Below are 20515 nucleotides of genomic sequence, written 5' to 3' on the forward strand. Positions count from 1 at the left end.
GTCCATCATTACTTTAAGACATGAAGGTCAGTCAATCCGGAAAATGTTAAGAACTTTTAAAGTTTCTTCAAGTGCAGTCGCAAAAACCATCAAGCACTATGATGAAACTGTCTCTCATGATGACCGCCACAGGAAAGGAAGACCCAGACTTACCTCTGCTGCGGAGGATAAGTTCATTAGAGTTACCAGCCTCTGAAATTGCAGCCCAAATAAATGCTTCACAGAGTTCAAGTAACAGACACATCTCAACATCAACTGTTCAGAGGAGACTGCGTGAATCAGGCCTTCATGGTCGAATTGCTGATAAGAAACCACTACTAAAGGACACCAATAATAAGAAGAGACTTGGACAGGTGGCAATCTGTCCTTTGGTCTGATGAGTCCAAATCTGATATTTTTGGTTCCAACCACTGTGTGTTTTTGCGACACAGAGTAGGTGAACGGACGATTTCTGCCGAACTAGATATCTAACGTTGCGTCTCAAATAGAACCCTAATTCCTACTTATTACCAGGGCTCATAGATCAAAAGTAGTACACTATGTATGGAATAGGGTTCCATTTTGTGGTCTAAAGTAGTGCACTATGTATGGAATAGGGTTCCATTTGGTGGTCTAAAGTAGTGCACTATGAAGGGAATAGGGTTCCATTTGGTGGTCTAAAGTAGTGCACTATGTATGGAATAGGGTTCCATTTGGTGGTCTAAAGTAGTGCACTATGTATGGAATAGGGTTCCATTTGGTGGTCTAAAGTAGTGCACTATGTAGGGAATATGGTTCCATTTGGTGGTCTAAAGTAGTGCACTATGTATGGAATAGGGTTCCATTTGGTGGTCTAAAGTAGTGCACTATGAAGGGAATAGGGTTCCATTTGGTGGTCTAAAGTAGTGCACTATGTAGGGAATAGGGTTCCATTAGGTGGTCTAAAGTAGTGCACTATGTAGGGAATAGGGTTCCATTTGGTGGTCTAAAGTAGTGCACTATGTCGGGAATAGGGTTCCATTTGGTGGTCTAAAGTAGTGCACTATGTATGGAATAGGGTTCTATTTGGTGGTCTAAAGTAGTGCACTATGTATGAATAGGGTTCCATTTGGTGGTCTAAAGTAGTGCACTATGTAGGGAATAGGGTTCCATTTCGTGGTCTAAAGTAGTGCACTATGTATGAATAGGGTTCCATTTGGTGGTCTAAAGTAGTGCACTATGTAGGGAATAGGGTTCCATTTCGTGGTCTAAAGTAGTGCACTATGTATGGAATAGGGTTCCATTTGGTGGTCTAAAGTAGTACACTATGTATGGAATAGGGTTCCATTTGGTGGTCTAAAGTAGTGCACTATGTAGGGAATAGGGTTCCATTTGGTGGTCTAAAGTAGTGCACTATGTATGGAATAGGGTTCCATTTGGTGGTCTAAAGTAGTACACTATGAAGGGAATAGGGTTCCATTTGGTGGTCTAAAGTAGTGCACTATGTATGGAATAGGGTTCCAGTTGGGACACATGGTAGATATCTAGTTTAGGTGGCTCTCCGTTCTCTCACGACTCCCCTTCACAGCATGCTGAACGCTGCCCTCCATTAAGGCTTTGGGGGATAGGGGAGATTTGGCCGTTTGCCACAGACACACTTTTTATTTAATTTTTGATTTAACTCTGTCTGTCGGTTTGCCACAAACATACCCCTTGCATTTCAACAGGACTATCACGGCATGTTTCTGACCTAAACTGAAGCTGCTGCTATAGTTACAACATAGTTACCACATAGTTACCACATAGTTACAACATAGTAACCACAAGGTTAACATAGTTACCACATAGTTAACACAGTTACCACATAGTTATAATAGTTACCATAGTCACCACATAGTTACCACATAGTTAACATAGTTACAACATAGTTACCACATAGTTAACATAGTTACCACATAGTTAACATAGTTACCACATAGTTACCACATAGTTACCACATAGTTACCACAAAGTTAACATAGTGCCCACATAGTTACCACATAGTTAACATAGTTACCACATAGTTACCACATAGTTAACATAGTTACCATAGTTACCACATAGTTACCACATAGTTACCACATAGTTACCATATAGTTACAATATAGCTAACACATAGTTACCACATTGTTACCACATAGTTACCTAGAAGACAAAACATGTCAAATGTTACTTAGTACAGGGAAACTACAATATTTTTTATCTTAGTCAAGGACTGTATTGTATTGTACATTTGAATCGTTTTGATATTAGCTGCAGCGAACTGAAAAGAGGAGTGAACCAGTGTTGTGTGTGCTTTGGGGACCTTTAACAGAATGTGACTGGCAGAACGGGTGTTGTATGTGGAGGATGAGGGCTGCAGTAGATATCTCAGATAGGGGGGAGTGAGGCCTAAGAGGGTTTTATAAATAAGCATCAACCAGTGGGTCTTGCGACGGGTATACAGAGATGACCAGTTTACAGAGTATAGAGTGCAGTGATGTGTCTTATAAGGAGCATTGGTGGCAAATCTGATTGCCGAATGGTAAAGAACATCTAGCCACTCGAGAGCACCCTTACCTGCCGATCTATTAATTATGTCTCCGTAATCTAGCATGGATAGGATGGTCATCTGAATCAGGGTTAGTTTGGCAGCTGGGGTATGAGAGAAGCGATTACGATAGAGGAAACCAAGTCTAGATTTAACCTTAACCTGCAGATTTGATATGTGCTGAGAGAAGGACAGTGTACCGTACTCCCAAGTACTCCCAAGTAGCTCTAAACCCTCAGAGGTAGTAATCACACCTGTGGGGAGAGGGGCATTCGTCTTACCAAACCACATGACCATTGTTTTGGATGTGTTCAGAACAAGGTTAAGGGCTGAGAAAGCTTGTTGGATACTAAGAAAGCTTTGTTGTAGAGCGTTTAACACAATATACAGGGAGGGGCCAGTAAGACATAAGACAGTATCATCTGCATATAAATGGACGAGATGAGTTTTCTACTGCCTGAGCTATGTTGTTGATGTCAATTGAGAGCGTGGGGCCTAGGATCGAGCCTTGGGGTACTCCCTTGGTGACAGGCAGTGGCTGAGACAGCAGATGTTCTTGCTTTATACACTGCACTCTTTGAGAGAAGTAGTTAGCAAACCAGACCCCTCAGAAACACCGATACTCATTAGCCGGCCCACAAGAATGGAATGGTCTACCGTATCAAAAGCTTTGGCCAAGTCAATAACAAAAAAAGTAGCACAACATTGCTTAGAATCAAGGGCAGTGGTGAAATCATTTAGGACCTTTAAGGTTACAGTGACACATCCACAACCCAAGTGGAAACCATACTGCAAACCAGAGAGAATACTATAGACATCAAGAAAGCCAGTCAGTTGATTATTGACAAGTTTTTCCAACACTTTTGATGAACGGGGCAAAATAGAAATTGGCCTATAACAGTTAGGATCAGCTTGATCTCACCCTTTAAATAAAATATGCACCGTGGCTGCCTTCAAAGCAATGGGAACCTCCCCAGAGAGGAGAGACAGGTTAAAAAGGTCTGAGATAGGCTTGGTGATGATAGGGGCAGCAACCTTAAATAAGGAAGGGTCTAAACCATCTGACCCAGATGTTTTTTTGGGGTCAAGTTTCAGGAGCTCTGTAAGGGGTGCGTAACTGGTGGCAGGGAAGTCAGACGCAGGAGAGCAGAACTAGGTAATAGCCGGAGAAAGTTTAATTCCAAAACCAACGCATCAAGAAAATAACAACTTTGGTATAAAACCCGACGCGCACCAGTAAACAATGTGCACAAGCACTTACAAACAAACAATACCACACAAAGACATGGGGGGAACAGAGGGTTAAATACACAACACTAAATGAGGGAAATGAGAACCAAGTGTGTAGGAAAACAAGACAAATTAAATGGAAAATGAAAAGTGGATCGACGATAGCTAGAAGACCGGTGACGCCGACCGCCGAGCACCGCCCGAACAAGGAGAGGAACCGACTTCGGTGGAAGTCTTGACAAGCTCCTTTAGCACCTCAGACTCAGTGACTGCCTGCAGGAAGAAACTTTGTAGCGGGGCGGGGGGAAAAGAGGGAGGAGCATCGGAGCTAGTCGCATTAGAAGGTGTGGGAAATTAGGAAATGTTGGACAGGTAAGGAGGCATGGCTGAGTCAAATAGGAATCCTGACTTAATGAAGTGGTGATTAAAGAGCTCAGCCATGTGCTCCTTGTCAGTAACAACCACATCATCAACATTAAGGGACATGGGCAGCTGTGAGGAGGAGGGTTTTTTCTCCAGGTCTTTAACCATTTTCCAGAACTTCTTGGGGTTAGACCCACAGAGAGAGAACTGCTCATTAAAGTAACTAACTTTGGCCTTCTGGGTAGCCTGAGTGCACTTATTACTCATTTTCCTGAACGAGAGCCAGTCAGCCTGAGTGTGCGTGTGCCGAGCCTTTCACCAAATGTAATTCTTGAGGTGGAGTAACTCTGCAAGATCATGGTTGAACCAGGGGCTGAACTTGTTTTTAATTCTCATTTTTTGTTTGTTAACAATACCACTGAAAATATCAAAAAAGGAGGTCCAAGCGTCTTCGACACAGGGGATCAAGCTGATTCTATACCAATTTTTCAGAGACCAGTTCATGAAGGAAGGCTTGCTCATTCAAGTTTTTTAGCAAGCATCTATGACAAATCACGACAGGTTGTTTCACTGAGCAGCCATTACGAACACAGACTGAAAAACAGTGATCACTAAGGTCATTACAGAAAACACCAGCCTGATACCTAGCCTTTTCTGGGTGTTTGGAGTCATACCTTGTGGGATTGGTAATAATCTGATAAAGATTTAGGGAGTCCCATTGCTTTAGGACTACTTCAGGTGGTTTAAGCATGTCCCAGTTTAGGTCACCTAGCAGGACAAATTCAGACTTAGTGTAAGGGGCCAGGAGAGAGCTAGCATACAGGCCGGCGCTGATGGTGGACGATAACACCCAGCAACAAACAACTAATTGACAGTTTAATGCTTAAAATCAGCAAATCAAATTGTTTGGTGGAGACAACCGAGAACTGAAGGTGGTAAAGATGGTAAAGATTGCTACTCCACCACCTTTGGAAGATATGTGTTGTCGAAACAGGTTCTAACCAGAAAGGTTAACATCAGTATTCAAAACACTCTTCCTTAATTAACCACGTCTCAGTAATGACCAACACATCTGGATTGGAGCTGTGAACCCAGACTTTCACTTGATACATTTTAGACAATAGGCTTCTAGTGTTAACGTGCAGAAAACCCAGGCTTTTTACGAGAGCAGAAATCAGTGAAACAGATATCAGAGCACAAGTGAGAATTGGGGCTGGCAACAGTAGATGCACATTTCCAGATATCATCAGCAGTAATACAATCAGGGCACGGCAGAGGACAGGGATGTGCATCAGATGACAACAAGATCATATTGCACAGCAATTTCATCAAGTAACATGAATACAAAGCCGGTGAGAGGTGGTTAAAATAGGATGGGAGTCCGTGTAACCAATAGAGAGTAAGAGTCCTGAGTGTGGGAACAAACATAGTCTGTCCCACGGGTTGGGTAAACAAGCAAGTTCCTAGTCAACAAAGCACGCAGGAGTCATGAGGAAAATAGCATAAAAGTACAAGAAAAAATATAACGACTTGGGGATAGCCATTGTAAGGTCAAAGAGTCACTCGCCCCAACAAGATAACATGAGAGAGTAACTCTCTATGAGTCCAGTAGGCTATAAAGGTCTGAGATCAAATAAATAAATGGTAAGCCTGTACTAGTTAATTAAAGCGTTTCTGAGTAAGCTCACATAATAAGCTTCACAAGTTAATTAGCCTACCTAAAATTCAGATCAGTCCAAAGTCTGCAGTGTTTATAAGTGCGTGTGTGCTGGAGGCGAGGGAAAGCTCGGGAGAGAGGTGGGAGTATGGCGGGGGGAGACAGGCCAGGGCAAACGGTGGAATCCGAGCAGCCGCAGGATGGGAGTAGGTGTCACAACCGCTTCGTTTTCAGCGAATGGTCCTTCACGACGTCCAAACAAAGTTGTCCTGTATGTTGTTGTATTTTTGGAGAACGCGAGACGGATATCTTCTGAGGTGGATCAAAGCAACAATCTTGTTTCTTATTGAGGTCAAAGGTTACAATCAAAGTGTCCTGGATGCATATCAATTCAAAATGGAGGATGCGCCCCACAGGTGGTTCAATCCCCGTCCACACCTGACTGGAAACGATTACTATGAGGTCTCTCCAGTTTGCTCCTAGTCTGGTTTCAGATCTATTTGTCAAATCAAATTAAAATCTAATTGTATTTGTCACATGCGCCAAATACAACAGGTGTGGACCCTTACCGTGAAATGCTTAATTACAAGCCCTTAACCAACAGGCGTAGTAGACCTTACCGTGAAATGCTTTCTTACAAGACCTTAACCAACAGGTGTAGTAGACCTTACCGTGAAATGCTTTCTTACAAGACCTTAACCAACAGGTGTAGTAGACCTTACCGTGAAATGCTTACTTACAAGACCTTAACCAACAGTGCAGTTTAAAGAAAAGAAGAGTTAAGAACATTTTTACTAAATAAACTAAAGTTAAAAAGTAACACAATAAAATTACAATAATGAGGCTATATACAGGGTATTACGGTACAGAGTCAATGTGGAGGCTATATACAGGGTATTATGGTACAGAGTCAATGTGGAGGCTATATACAGGGTATTACGGTACAGAGTCAATGTGGAGGCTGCATAAAGGGTATTACGGTACAGAGTCAATGTGGAGGCTGTATACAGGGGGTACCAGTACAGAGTCAATGTGGAGGCTTTATATTGGGGGTACCGGTAGAGAGTCAATGTGGAGGCTATATACAGGGGGTACCAGTACAGAGTCAATGTGGAGGCTATATACAGGGGGTACGGTACAGAGTCAATGTGGAGGCTGTATACAGGGGGTACCAGTACAGAGTCAATGTGGAGGCTATATACAGGGGGTACCAGTACAGAGTCAATGTGGAGGCTTTATATTGGGGGTACCGGTAGAGAGTCAATGTGGAGGCTATATACAGGGGGTACCAGTACAGAGTCAATGTGGAGGCTATATACAGGGGGTACCGGTACAGAGTCAATGTGGAGGCTATATACAGGGGGTACCGGTACAGAGTCAATGTGGAGGCTGTATACAGGGGGTACCAGTACAGAGTCAATGTGGAGGCTATATACAGGGGGTACTGGTACAGAGTCAATGTGGAGGCTATATACAGGGTGTTACGGTACAGAGTCAATGTGGAGGCTATATACAGGGTGTTACGGTACAGAGTCAATGTGGAGGCTATATACAGGGTGTTACGGTACCGAATCAATGTGGAGGCTATATACAGGGGGTACCAGTACCGAATCAATGCTCGGGGGTACAGGTAAAATGTACATGTAGGTAGGGGTAAAGTGCTGTCTTGACAACTCCTAGGGTCATTGTCACTTCATTGGTGTGAGAATGACTGTATGAGTTGGCAAGACAGCACAAACAGATCTGGGCTCAGGCTACTTTCTCCAGAACTCCACCCTGGAGACACAACACCATTTTGTACTGAGGGAGACTGGAGACCCGGCTAAGGCCTGAATAAAATGTATTCCTTTCAGCGAGTGACTGAGTTAGATAAATTAAGTAAGCATTCCTTTTCATAAAGGTTGGTGAGCATAGAAATAGAATGAATAGAACTGGCTTTCATTCTAATTCTGTTTGTGACCGTTCTATTCATTCTAATTCTATGTTTGTGACCGTTCTATTCATTCTAATTCTATGTTTGTGAGTGGGTCCAGGTGCCTATTGGTGGCACAAGCCCAGCTGGAGGACGTGAGGGAGTGACTTGCAGTGCTGCCACACACACACAAGGGCACACATCCACACAGGCTGATGTGCTAACAGAGCCAGTGAGCTGAAAGAGACTGGCATCGATGCCAACCACCTCCCAGGGTTCAACAGTAACACTCGCTCTGCTCCTCTCCAGCTGCAGGTCTGCTAGCTACTCTACGACTGCCTTCCCTTTATCTGTTATCTTTATCTATTCCCTTTATAGTGCAATTGATCTATTCCCTTTCTCTACACCCTTTATCTATTCCCTTTATCTATTCCCTTTATAATGCACTTTATCTATTCCCTTTATAATGCACTTTATCTATTCCCTTTATCTATTCCCTTTATAATGCACTTTATCTATTCCCTTTCTCTACACCCTTTATCTATTCTCTTTATAGTGCAATTTATCTATTCCCTTTCTCTACACCCTTTATCTATTCCCTTTATAGTGCACTTTATCTATTCCCTTTATCTATTCCCTTTACAATGCACTTAATCTATTCCCTTAATCTATTCCCTTTATAATGCACTTCATCTATTCCCTTTATAGTGCACTTTTTTGGACCTGGGCTTGAGACTTTTACATTCTCAAGTTGTTGAGTTTAAACTCAGTTTTTCACAATTCCTGACATTTAATCCTAGTAAAAATCCCCTGTCTTAGATCAGTTAGGATCACCACTTTATTTTAAGAATGTGAAATGTCAGAATAATAGTCGAGAGAATGATTTATTTCAGCTTTTATTTCTTTCATCACATTCCCAGTGGGTCAGAAGTTTACATACACTCAATTAGTATTTGGTAGCATTGCCATTAAATTGTTTAACTTTGGTCAAATGTTTTGGGTAGCCTTCCACAAGCTTTCCACAATAAGTTGGGTGAATGTTGGCCCATTCCTCCTGACAGAGCTGGTGTAACTGAGTCAGGTTTGTAGGCCTCCTTGCTCGCACACGCTTTTTCGGTTCTGCCCACAAATTTTCTATAGAATTGAGGTCAGGGCTTTGTGATGGCCACTCCAATAGCTTGACTTTGTTGTCCTTAAGCCATTTTGCCACAACTTTGGAAGTATGCTTGGGGTCATTGTCCATTTGGAAGACCCATTTGAGACCAAGCTTTAACTTCCTGATTGATGCCTTGAGATGTTGCTTCAATATATCCACATAATTTTCCTGCCTTATAATGCCAAATATTTTGTGAAGTGCACCAGTCCCTCCTGCAGCAAAGCACCCCCACAACATGATGCTGCCACCCCCGTGCTTCACGGTTGGGATGGTGTTCTTCAGCTTGCAAGCCTCCCCCTTTTTCCTCCTAACATAACGATGGTCATTATGGCCAAACAGTTCTATTTTTGTTTCATCAGACCAAAGGACATTTCTCCAAAAAGTACGATATTTGTCCCATGTGCAGTTGCAAACTGTAGTCTGGCTTTTTTATGGCGGTTTTGGAGCAGTGGCTTCTTCCTTGCTGAGCGGCCTTTCAGGTTATGTCGATATAGGACTCTTTTTACTGTGGATATAGATACTTTTGTACCTGTTTCCTCCAGTATCTTCACAAGGTCCTTTGCTGTTGTTCTGGGATTGACTTGCACGTTTTCGCACCAAAGTTGGAAAATGCTCCCAAGGATGAAGCAGACTTGTGGAGGTCTACAAATTTTCTTTGTTGATTACTTTTGATGTTCCCATTATGTTAAGCAAAAAGGCACAGAGTTTGAAATTAGGCCTTGAAATACATCCATAGGTACACCTCCAATTGACTCAAATAATGTCAATTAGCCTATTTTAAGCTTCTAAAGCCATGACATCATTTTCTGGAATTTTCCAAGCTGTTTAAACAACTTCTTATGGTTGGGTGGCAGTATTGAGTAGCTTGGATGAATAAGGTGCCCAGAGTAAACTGCCTGCTACTCAGGCCCAGAAGCTAAGATATGCATATTATTAGTATATTTGAATAGAAAACACTCTGAAGTTTCTAAAACTGTTTGAATGATGTCTGTGAGTATAACAGAACTCATATGGCAGGCAAAAACCTGAGAAAATATCCAACCAGCAAGTGGGAAATCTGAGGTTTGTAGTTTTTCAACTCTTTGCCTATCCAACATACAGTGGGGATTTTGTCTGATTGCACTTCCTAAGGCTTCCACTAGATGTCAACAGTCTTTAGAACCTTGTTTCAGGCTTCTACTATAAAGGAGGAGAGAATAAGAGCTGATTGAGTAAGAGGTCTGCCAGAATGCCATGAGCTCATTCAGGCGCGCTCCCGTGAGAGGTAGCTACGTTCCATTGCATTTCTGAAGACAAAGGAATTCTCTGGTTGAAACATTATTGAAGATTTATGTTAAAAACATCCTAAAGATTGATTCTATACATCATTTGACATGTTTCTACGAACTGTAATGGAATTTTTTAACTTTTCGTCTGGCCTGCGCGTCTTGAATTTGGATTTGTGAACTGAAGGCGCGAACAAAAAGGGGGTATATGGAAATAAATTATGGACTTTATCGAACAAAACAAACATTTATTGTGGAACTGGCATTCCTGGGAGTGCATTCTGATGAAGATCATCAAAGGTAAGTTAATATTTATAATGCTATTTCTGACTTCTGTCGACTCCACAACATGGCGGGTACCTGTATGTCTTGTTTTTGTGTCTGAGCGCTGTACTCAGATTATTGCATGGTGTGCTTTTTCCATAAAGTTTTTTTGAAATCTGACAAAGCGGTTGCATTAAGGAGAAGTTTATCTAAAGTTCCATGTGTAATACTTGTATCTTTTATCAATGTTTATTATGAGTATTTCTGTAAATTGATGTGGCTCTCTGCAAAATCACCAGATGTTTTGGAGGCAAAACATTACTGAACATAACGCGCCAATGTAAACTAAGATTTTTGGATATAAATATGAACTTTATCGAACAAAACATACATGTATTGTGTAACATGAAGTCCTATGAGTGTCATCTGATGAAGATCATCAAAGGTTAGTGATTAATTTTATCTCTATTTCTGCTTTTTGTTACTCCTCTCTTTGGCTGGAAAAATGGCTGTGTTTTTCCGTGACTAGGTACTGACCTAACATAATCAGATGGTGTGCTTTGGTCATAAAGCCTTTTTGAAATCGAACACTGTGGTGGGATTAACAACAAGTTTATCTTTAAAATGGTGTAAGATACTTGTATGTTTGAGGAATTTTAATTATGAGATTTCTGTTGTTTTGAATTTGGCGCCCTGCACTTTCACTGACTGTTGTCAAGTCGATCCCATTAACGGGATCTCAGCCGTAAGAAGTTAACCCATTGGGGTCTGAGTCAGTTATTCTGTAGTGTGTGTAGTGTTACTGCATGCTCAGTGTCTGGTCTATAGACTACAGGTATACTATGATTTGAGGCTTATGAGGGGGAATTTAACCTGTTCTGGCTGCACGCTGAATATTGAAAAAACTGGAAAATGTGTGCACATTTTCAAACGGCCTCCTAAGAAACTTTTTATTTTCCAATATGCATATATTTACTACTGTTGGATAGATAACAGTCTGTAGTTTCTAAAAAGGTTTGAATTGTTTCTCTAAGTCGAACAGAAATATTTTTACAGCCATTTTCCCAGCCGAATTGAGTTTCCCAAAATGCGATGTGTCTCTTTAAGACCTTCTCTATAAAAGGCCATTTGACTTGGGACCATAGAGACACGTCAGAGGCGTACCTCAGACTGTAATGCGGAAGTGAGAATTGAAAGGGGTCGAATATCTCGTCCCTGGACTGAATAACAGAACTTCTTGTGAGACATGCGCAGTTAAAATAAAAATCCGGGCGCGAAGGATAATTTGATCTCGGCTTCTGGAACAAGGTAGGTAACTTTGAATATGATGCCTGACTACGATATTATTTGCTACATGTCACAAAATCATCCTAAAGGTTGTTTTTTCAATATACTTTAATTATATTATTGCAATTTATTCTGGACTTTAGATGTGAAACGACGGAAGAATTTTTTGAAGAAACGCTTTCTGGCGCAGCAATGCTACCGTGCTAGCTAACCAAAGAGGGGAATCCTTCGTTCTGGAACCCAACTAAAGACTCTACTGGACATTGGACCCCGTTACAACATTCTGATGGAGTACCAAGAAAGATAAGACCCAATTTGGGATGCTTTTTCATATATATGTCGAACTGTTGAATGCTAACGCTGCTAACTATGCTAGGCTAGCGCTTGACTAGAATCAATGCTGCCTTATGCTAGCTTATGATGTTAGCTAATATAACGATATATTGTGTTTTCGCTGTAAAACACTTCAAAAATCGGAAATGTTGTCTGTATTCACAAGATATCTGTCTTTCATTAGTTATCCACCATATGTTTTTCTGAAATGTTTTATGAGGTGTAATTAGTAGCCGACGTTGGTGTATGTATTTTCTCTGGCTACTCCCGGCTGGATTCAGACTCTAGCTATGTGTTAGCATTTTTGGGTAGCATCAATGTAAAACAGATTTATAGCTAAAATATGCACTTTTTATGAACAAAACATAGATTTATTGTGTAACATGTTATATGACTGTCATCTGAGGTCGTTTTTTCTGGGCTCTTTAGGTTGGTTTTAGTTTATTTTGGTTGGTTGTGCATGCTACTTCAATCATAATTCATACTTCATAATCATAATTCATACGTGTCTGTCCACTTTTGTATTTGGTGGTGAGCTAACATAAATATATGTGGTGTTTTCTCTGTAAAACATTTAAAAAATCGGACATGTTGGCTGGATTGACAAGATGTTTATCTTTCAAATGCTGTATTGGACTTGTTAATGTGTAAAAGTTAAATATTTTTAAAAAATAGATTTTGAATTTCGCGCTCTGCAGCTGTTGTCATTTTCGGTCCGAGGTCGGGCTTGCACCCCAAACAGGATAACGGATAATGCCATCCTCTAGGCTGCTTGCGGCTTCAGGGCCAGAGGTCTGAATCAGATGTGATCAGATGTACTAGAAAAGAGAGATTCTGGAATGAAACATTAGGAACACCTGCTCTTTCAATGACACAGACTGACCAGGTGAATCCAGGTGAAAGATATGGTCCCTTCTTGATGTCACTTGTTTAATCCACTTCAAAATCAGTGTAGATGAAGGGGAGGAGACGGGTTAAAGAAGGATTTTTAAGCCATGAGGCAATTGAGACATGGATTGTGTATGTGTGCCATCCAGAGGGTGAATGGGCAAGACAAAAGATTGAAGTGCCTTTGAACTGCAACGCTTTTCGGGGTTTTCACGCTCAACAGTTTCCTGCGTGTTATCAAGAATGGTCCACCACCCAGAGGACATCCAGTCAACTTGACGCAACTGTGGGAAGCATTGGAGTCAACATGGATATAGAGCATTAAAGGTCGCCATAACACCACTCAACAAACATACCATCATTTCTAGAGCATAATGGGGGGTTTCTACATTTTAGAACCAGTGGTGCACTGGAAATGATAGTATGTTTATTGAGTGGTGTTATGGCGACCTCTAGTGGTTAGAAAGGAGTACTGGTCATTTGTGCCAATAACCTGATGATGGTGAACCTTTAGTGGTGAATGTTGGCTATACTATAAAAACATACATCAAATCAACCTGACAGCTGTTGTTAAGAATATCTGTCATTATTTTACAACAACAAAATACCTGATTTATCACAAATTAACACAAAATAAATTAACATTAGTGAAGAAGAAGCATTCAATATTTTCCAAATAGACATTCTAGTCACAGAGAGGTTTCACCTGTTCGACTTCATTATGATAGACAGATCAAACCACTAGTCACCGCTCTATGCACCATTCACCTGCAAGATACAACACATCACAATAATCACCATGGCTTATATTAATATCTGGTAGTAGTCTATTCTTCTATAATAATCTAATCAAATTACAATTTAAGTAAAGTGTATTTCACAAAGTCACATCAATATATTTTAATTACATTCATCTTCACTACATTTAAATAATTTAGCAGACGCTCTTATCCAGAGCTTACAAGTACATACATTCATACTTTTTTGTACTGGCCCCCCCGTGAGAATCGAACCCACAAACCTGGCGTTGCAAGCGCCATGCTCTACAAACTGAGCCACACTAGGGTACTGTATGTCAGTGGCGATAGGTAGTCTAGTGGTTAGATCGTTGGACCAGTAACCCGAAAGGTCGCTAGATCGAATCCACATCTGTCGTTCTGCCCCTGATTAAGGCAGTTCATCCACGGTAGGCCGTCATTGTAAATTAGAATTTGTTCTTAACTGACTTGCCGTATAAAATATTGACATTAATCTTTACTGGGGTACTACTAGACCTACTTACAGTAGTACAGTAATGAAGTGTTGGAATGATTCATTATCCCACTCTATTACAGAGACCCCCCCCCCCCCCCATTGCGAATGGCACAGCCTCCGACCATTATCGGCCTCAACACACCGGATAATTAATTAAATGGACCAGGAATCTCAGATAAACTGACAGCTGTTTGATCCAATCATTGTTACTTGTGAGACATAGAGCCCGCCTTTATTCTGTACACAACCAATCAGCATCGGGCATTGATGGCTAATTCATGAGTTCACAAAGGGGAGTGACGCAGATATTATAGATGCCACACATTTCTATTAAATCTACAGGAATTCAAATGTCTAATTTCTTATTTTACGCAAATAAATAGTGATTTAAAAGAAAAACTTTCGGACTGCTCTGCTCGTGACATGCTAACGCCGTTCATGTTGGAGGTTGCTGCTGTCCACCGTGAGGGTTAGATGGGATAGCCAACACGAGATATGCCGCAGCCCAAATCACGAAAAATCGCCTTTCTCGGGTACAGATCCGTAGGTGAGTTCCATGTTGCTGTCGACCATTAAAAAAAGAGACAAAATGCGTGTTTTAGCTGTAGGTAGAGACTCCGCGTGTGTCACGGATTACTCTCTCTTTATAATAGAGTTCAATTATAAGGAGTTTAATCTGTCACGAATCTATCTCGCTTGAAGAAATGAGAGAGTGCCACACCAGTTGAGACAAGTGACCGAGTAGTCACTGCCCAACTCGATATTGACTAGTTATTACTCCTTGTGGATCGTCTTGGAAGTGTTTTAGTGTGGATGTTGCCCAATTCATGAAAGAGCTTTATCTTCGAATGTGCTTGTTCAGTTGGCCTGGCAAATAGGCTTGGCTACTGTAGTGCCAGGCCAACTACTGTAAAGACTACTGTAGCTGACAGGCCAACTACTGTAAAGACTACTGTAGCTGACAGGCCTGCTACTGTATAGGCTACTGTAGCTGACAGGCCAACTACTGTATAGACTACTGTAGCTGACAGGCCAACTACTGTAAAGACTACTGTAGCTGACAGGCCAACTACTGTAAAGACTACTGTAGCTGCCAGGCCAACTACTGTAAAGACTACTGTAGCTGCCAGGCCAACTACTGTAAAGACTACTGTAGCTGACAGGCCAACTACTGCAAAGACTACTGTAGCTGCCAGGCCAACTACTGTATAGGCTACTGTAGTGCCAGGCCAACTACTGTAAAGACTACTGTAGTGCCAGGCCAACTACTGTAAAGACTACTGTAGCTGACAGGCCAACTACTGTAAAGACTACTGTAGCTGACAGGCCTGCTACTGTATAGGCTACTGTAGCTGACAGGCCAACTACTGTATAGACTACTGTAGCTGACAGGCCAACTACTGTAAAGACTACTGTAGCTGACAGGCCAACTACTGTAAAGACTACTGTAGCTGCCAGGCCAACTACTGTAAAGACTACTGTAGCTGCCAGGCCAACTACTGTATAGGCTACTGTAGTGCCAGGCCAACTACTGTAAAGACTACTGTAGCTGCCAGGCCAACTACTGTAAAGACTACTGTAGCTGCCAGGCCAACTACTGTAAAGACTACTGTAGCTGACAGGCCAACTACTGCAAAGACTACTGTAGCTGCCAGGCCAACTACTGTAAAGACTACTGTAGCTGACAGGCCTGCTACTGTATAGACTACTGTAGCTGACAGGCCAACTACTGTATAGGCTACTGTAGTGCCAGGCCAACTACTGTAAAGACTACTGTAGCTGCCAGGCCTGCTACTGTATAGGCTACTGTAGCTGACAGGCCTGCTACTGTAAAGACTACTGTAGCTGACAGGCCTGCTACTGTATAGACTACTGTAGCTGACAGGCCAACTACTGTAAAGACTACTGTAGCTGACAGGCCTGCTACTGTATAGACTACTGTAGCTGACAGGCCAACTACTGTACAGACTACTGTAGCTGCCAGGCCTGCTACTGTATAGGCTACTGTAGCTGACAGGCCTGCTACTGTAAAGACTACTGTAGCTGACAGGCCTGCTACTGTATAGACTACTGTAGCTGCCATGCCAACTACTGTAAAGACTACTGTAGCTGACAGGCCAACTACTGTAAACACTACTGTAGCTGACAGGCCTGCTACTGTATAGACTACTGTAGCTGACAGGCCTGCTACTGTAAAGACTACTGTAGCTGACAGGCCAACTACTGTACAGACTACTGTAGCTGACAGGCCAACTACTGTACAGACTACTGTAGCTGACAGGCCAACTACTGTAAAGACTACTGTAGCTGACAGGCCTGCTACTGTATAGACTACTGTAGCTGACAGGCCAACTACTGTATAGACTACTGTAGCTGACAGGCCAACTACTGTAAACACTACTGTAGCTGACAGGCCTGCTACTGTATAGACTACTGTAGCTGACAGGCCTGCTACTGTAAAGACTACTGTAGCTGACAGGCCAACTACTGTACAGACTACTGTAGCTGACAGGCCAACTACTGTAAAGACTACTGTAGCTGCCAGGCCAACTACTGTAAAGACTACTGTAGCTGACAGGCCTGCTACTGTATAGACTACTGTAGCTGACAGGCCAACTACTGTACAGACTACTGTAGCTGCCAGGCCTGCAACTGTATAGACTACTGTAGTTGACAGACATGCTACTGTATACTACTGTTTACTTCTGTATACTACTCTATATTACTGTATACTACTGTATACTACTACTCAACACAGAATAGAAGCTGACAGGCCTGCTACAGTAGCTCACGTCACCCAGCTCACGTCCTGACCAACACTAAACAAGCAAAACACATAAGAACTCTGGTCAGGACGTTACAGTACCCCCCTCCTGAGGTGCGGACTAAAACACCCCTAAAACTCAAGAGGGCCTGGGTGGGCATCTGTCCGCGGTGGCGGCTCCGGCGCAGGACGAGGACACCACTCCACCACTGTCTTTGTCCCCCTCCTTAGCGTCCTTTGAGTGGCGACCCTCACCCACCACCTCGGCCTAAGAATCCTCCCCAAGGCCCCCACATGATTTAGGAGGTAGCTCCGGACAGAGAGGTAGCTCCGGACAGAGAGGTAGCTCCGGACAGAGAGGTAGCTCCGGACAGAGAGGTAGCTCCGGACAGAGAGGTAGCTCCGGACAGAGAGGTAGCTCCGGACAGAGAGGTAGCTCCGGACAGAGAGGTAGCTCCGGACAGAGAGGTAGCTCCGGACAGAGAGGTAGCTCCGGACAGAGAGGTAGCTCCGGACAGAGAGGTAGCTCCGGACAGAGAGGTAGCTCCGGACAGAGAGGTAGCTCCGGACAGAGAGGTAGCTCCGGACAGAGAGGTAGCTCCGGACAGAGAGGTAGCTCCGGACAGAGAGGTAGCTCCGGACAGAGAGGTAGCTCCGGACAGAGAGGTAGCTCCGGACAGAGAGGTAGCTCCGGACAGAGAGGTAGCTCCGGACAGAGAGGTAGCTCCGGACAGAGAGGTAGCTCCGGACAGAGAGGTAGCTCCGGACAGAGAGGTAGCTCCGGACAGAGAGGTAGCTCCGGACAGAGAGGTAGCTCCGGACAGAGAGGTAGCTCCGGACAGAGAGGTAGCTCCGGACAGAGAGGTAGCTCCGGACAGAGAGGTAGCTCCGGACAGAGAGGTAGCTCCGGACAGAGAGGTAGCTCCGGACAGAGAGGTAGCTCCGGACAGAGAGGTAGCTCCGGACAGAGAGGTAGCTCCGGACAGAGAGGTAGCTCCGGACAGAGAGGTAGCTCCGGACAGAGAGGTAGCTCCGGACAGAGAGGTAGCTCCGGACAGAGAGGTAGCTCCGGACAGAGAGGTAGCTCCGGACAGAGAGGTAGCTCCGGACAGAGAGGTAGCTCCGGACAGAGAGGTAGCTCCGGACAGAGAGGTAGCTCCGGACAGAGAGGTAGCTCCGGGCAGAGAGGTAGCTCCGGGCAGAGAGGTAGCTCCGGGCAGAGAGGTAGCTCCGGACAGAGAGGTAGCTCCGGACAGAGAGGTAGCTCCGGACAGAGAGGTAGCTCCGGACAGAGAGGTAGCTCCGGACAGAGAGGTAGCTCCGGACAGAGAGGTAGCTCCGGACAGAGAGGTAGCTCCGGACAGAGAGGTAGCTCCGGACAGAGAGGTAGCTCCGGACAGAGAGGTAGCTCCGGACAGAGAGGTAGCTCCGGACAGAGAGGTAGCTCCGGACAGAGAGGTAGCTCCGGACAGAGAGGTAGCTCCGGACAGAGAGGTAGCTCCGGACAGAGAGGTAGCTCCGGACAGAGAGGTAGCTCCGGACAGAGAGGTAGCTCCGGACAGAGAGGTAGCTCCGGACAGAGAGGTAGCTCCGGACAGAGAGGTAGCTCCGGACAGAGAGGTAGCTCCGGACAGAGAGGTAGCTCCGGACAGAGAGGTAGCTCCGGACAGAGAGGTAGCTCCGGACAGAGAGGTAGCTCCGGACAGAGAGGTAGCTCCGGACAGAGAGGTAGCTCCGGACAGAGAGGTAGCTCCGGACAGAGAGGTAGCTCCGGACAGAGAGGTAGCTCCGGACAGAGAGGTAGCTCCGGACAGAGAGGTAGCTCCGGACAGAGAGGTAGCTCCGGACAGAGAGGTAGCTCCGGGCAGAGAGGTAGCTCCGGGCAGAGAGGTAGCTCCGGGCAGAGAGGTAGCTCCGGGCAGAGAGGTAGCTCCGGGCAGAGAGGTAGCTCCGGGCAGAGAGGTAGCTCCGGACAGAGAGGTAGCTCCGGACAGAGAGGTAGCTCCGGACAGAGAGGTAGCTCCGGACAGAGAGGTAGCTCCGGACAGAGAGGTAGCTCCGGACAGAGAGGTAGCTCCGGACAGAGAGGTAGCTCCGGACAGAGAGGTAGCTCCGGACAGAGAGGTAGCTCCGGACAGAGAGGTAGCTCCGGACAGAGAGGTAGCTCCGGACAGAGAGGTAGCTCCGGACAGAGAGGTAGCTCCGGACAGAGAGGTAGCTCCGGACAGAGAGGTAGCTCCGGACAGAGAGGTAGCTCCGGACAGAGAGGTAGCTCCGGACAGAGAGGTAGCTCCGGACAGAGAGGTAGCTCCGGACAGAGAGGTAGCTCCGGACAGAGAGGTAGCTCCGGACAGAGAGGTAGCTCCGGACAGAGAGGTAGCTCCGGACAGAGAGGTAGCTCCGGACAGAGAGGTAGCTCCGGACAGAGAGGTAGCTCCGGACAGAGAGGTAGCTCCGGACAGAGAGGTAGCTCCGGACAGAGAGGTAGCTCCGGACAGAGGGGCAACTCCGGATTGAGTGGCAGCTCAAGACAGAGGGGCAACTCCGGATTGAGTGGCAACTCCGGATTGAGTGGCAGCTCCGGATTGAGTGGCAGCTCCGGACTGAGTGGCAGCTCCGGACTGAGTGGCAGCTCCGGACTGAGTGGCAGCTCCGGACTGAGTGGCAGCTCCGGACTGAGTGGCAGCTCCGGACTGAGTGGCAGCTCATGACTGTAGGGCAGCTCATGACTGTAGGGCAGCTCATGACTGTAGGGCAGCTCATGACTGTAGGGCAGCTCATGACTGGAAGGTGTTGAGAGAGAGGAGGTTTAACCTGTCCAGTAGATGTGAACTAGGTGTTGAGGTAGAGGAGGTTTAACCTGTCCAGTAGATGTGAAGTAGGAGTTGAGAGAGAGGAGGTTTATCCTGTCCAGTAGATGTGAAGTAGGTGTTGAGAGAGAGGAGGTTTAACCTGTCCAGTAGATGTGAAGTAGGTGTTGAGAGAGAGGAGGTTTAACCTGTCCAGTAGATGTGAACTAGGTGTTGAGAGAGAGGAGGTTTAACCTGTCCAGTAGATGTGAACTAGGTGTTGAGGTAGAGGAGGTTTAACCTGTCCAGTAGATGTGAAGTAGGAGTTGAGAGAGAGGAGGTTTATCCTGTCCAGTAGATGTGAAGTAGGTGTTGAGAGAGAGGAGGTTTAACCTGTCCAGTAGATGTGAACTAGGTGTTGAGGTAGAGGAGGTTTAACCTGTCCAGTAGATGTGAAGTAGGAGTTGAGGTAGAGGAGGTTTAACCTGTCCAGTAGATGTGAAGTAGGAGTTGAGAGAGAGGAGGTTTATCCTGTCCAGTAGATGTGAAGTAGGTGTTGAGAGAGAGGACACTGTATGCTAAAGGGCTATATGTTTCACCGGGGACTGTAAACAACGAGACACACGTGCAAAAGAGGAAATCGAGTCACAGGCTCTCTTCCTTTTGCCCCTGAAAATAGGATGGCTTAGATTTTTGCAGATGAGGCTGAGGGTGCGTCTACTGTGTCTGTAACATTTGGGAATATGGGATACAACATGTGGTTCTGTTCTGAATACATGGGATACAACATGTGGTTTTGTCTTGGATACATGGGATACAACATGTG

General features: G+C 44.7%; 1 protein-coding gene across 1 annotated transcript in view; it reads left to right on the top strand.

The window, feature by feature from the left end:
• The first annotated feature begins 14388 nt into the window (after positions 1–14388).
• The window catches only part of LOC129813673 (keratin-associated protein 9-1-like), a 13235-nt gene continuing 7108 nt past the window's right edge, over positions 14389–20515 (top strand). Inside the window, exon 1 of the mRNA XM_055866072.1 lies at positions 14389–14683. The gene's annotated coding sequence lies outside the window, so the exon portion shown is untranslated. The remainder of the gene's footprint in view (positions 14684–20515) is intronic.

This window comes from Salvelinus fontinalis, chromosome 17, assembly GCF_029448725.1.
Source record: "Salvelinus fontinalis isolate EN_2023a chromosome 17, ASM2944872v1, whole genome shotgun sequence".
Lineage (NCBI taxonomy): Eukaryota > Metazoa > Chordata > Actinopteri > Salmoniformes > Salmonidae > Salvelinus > Salvelinus fontinalis.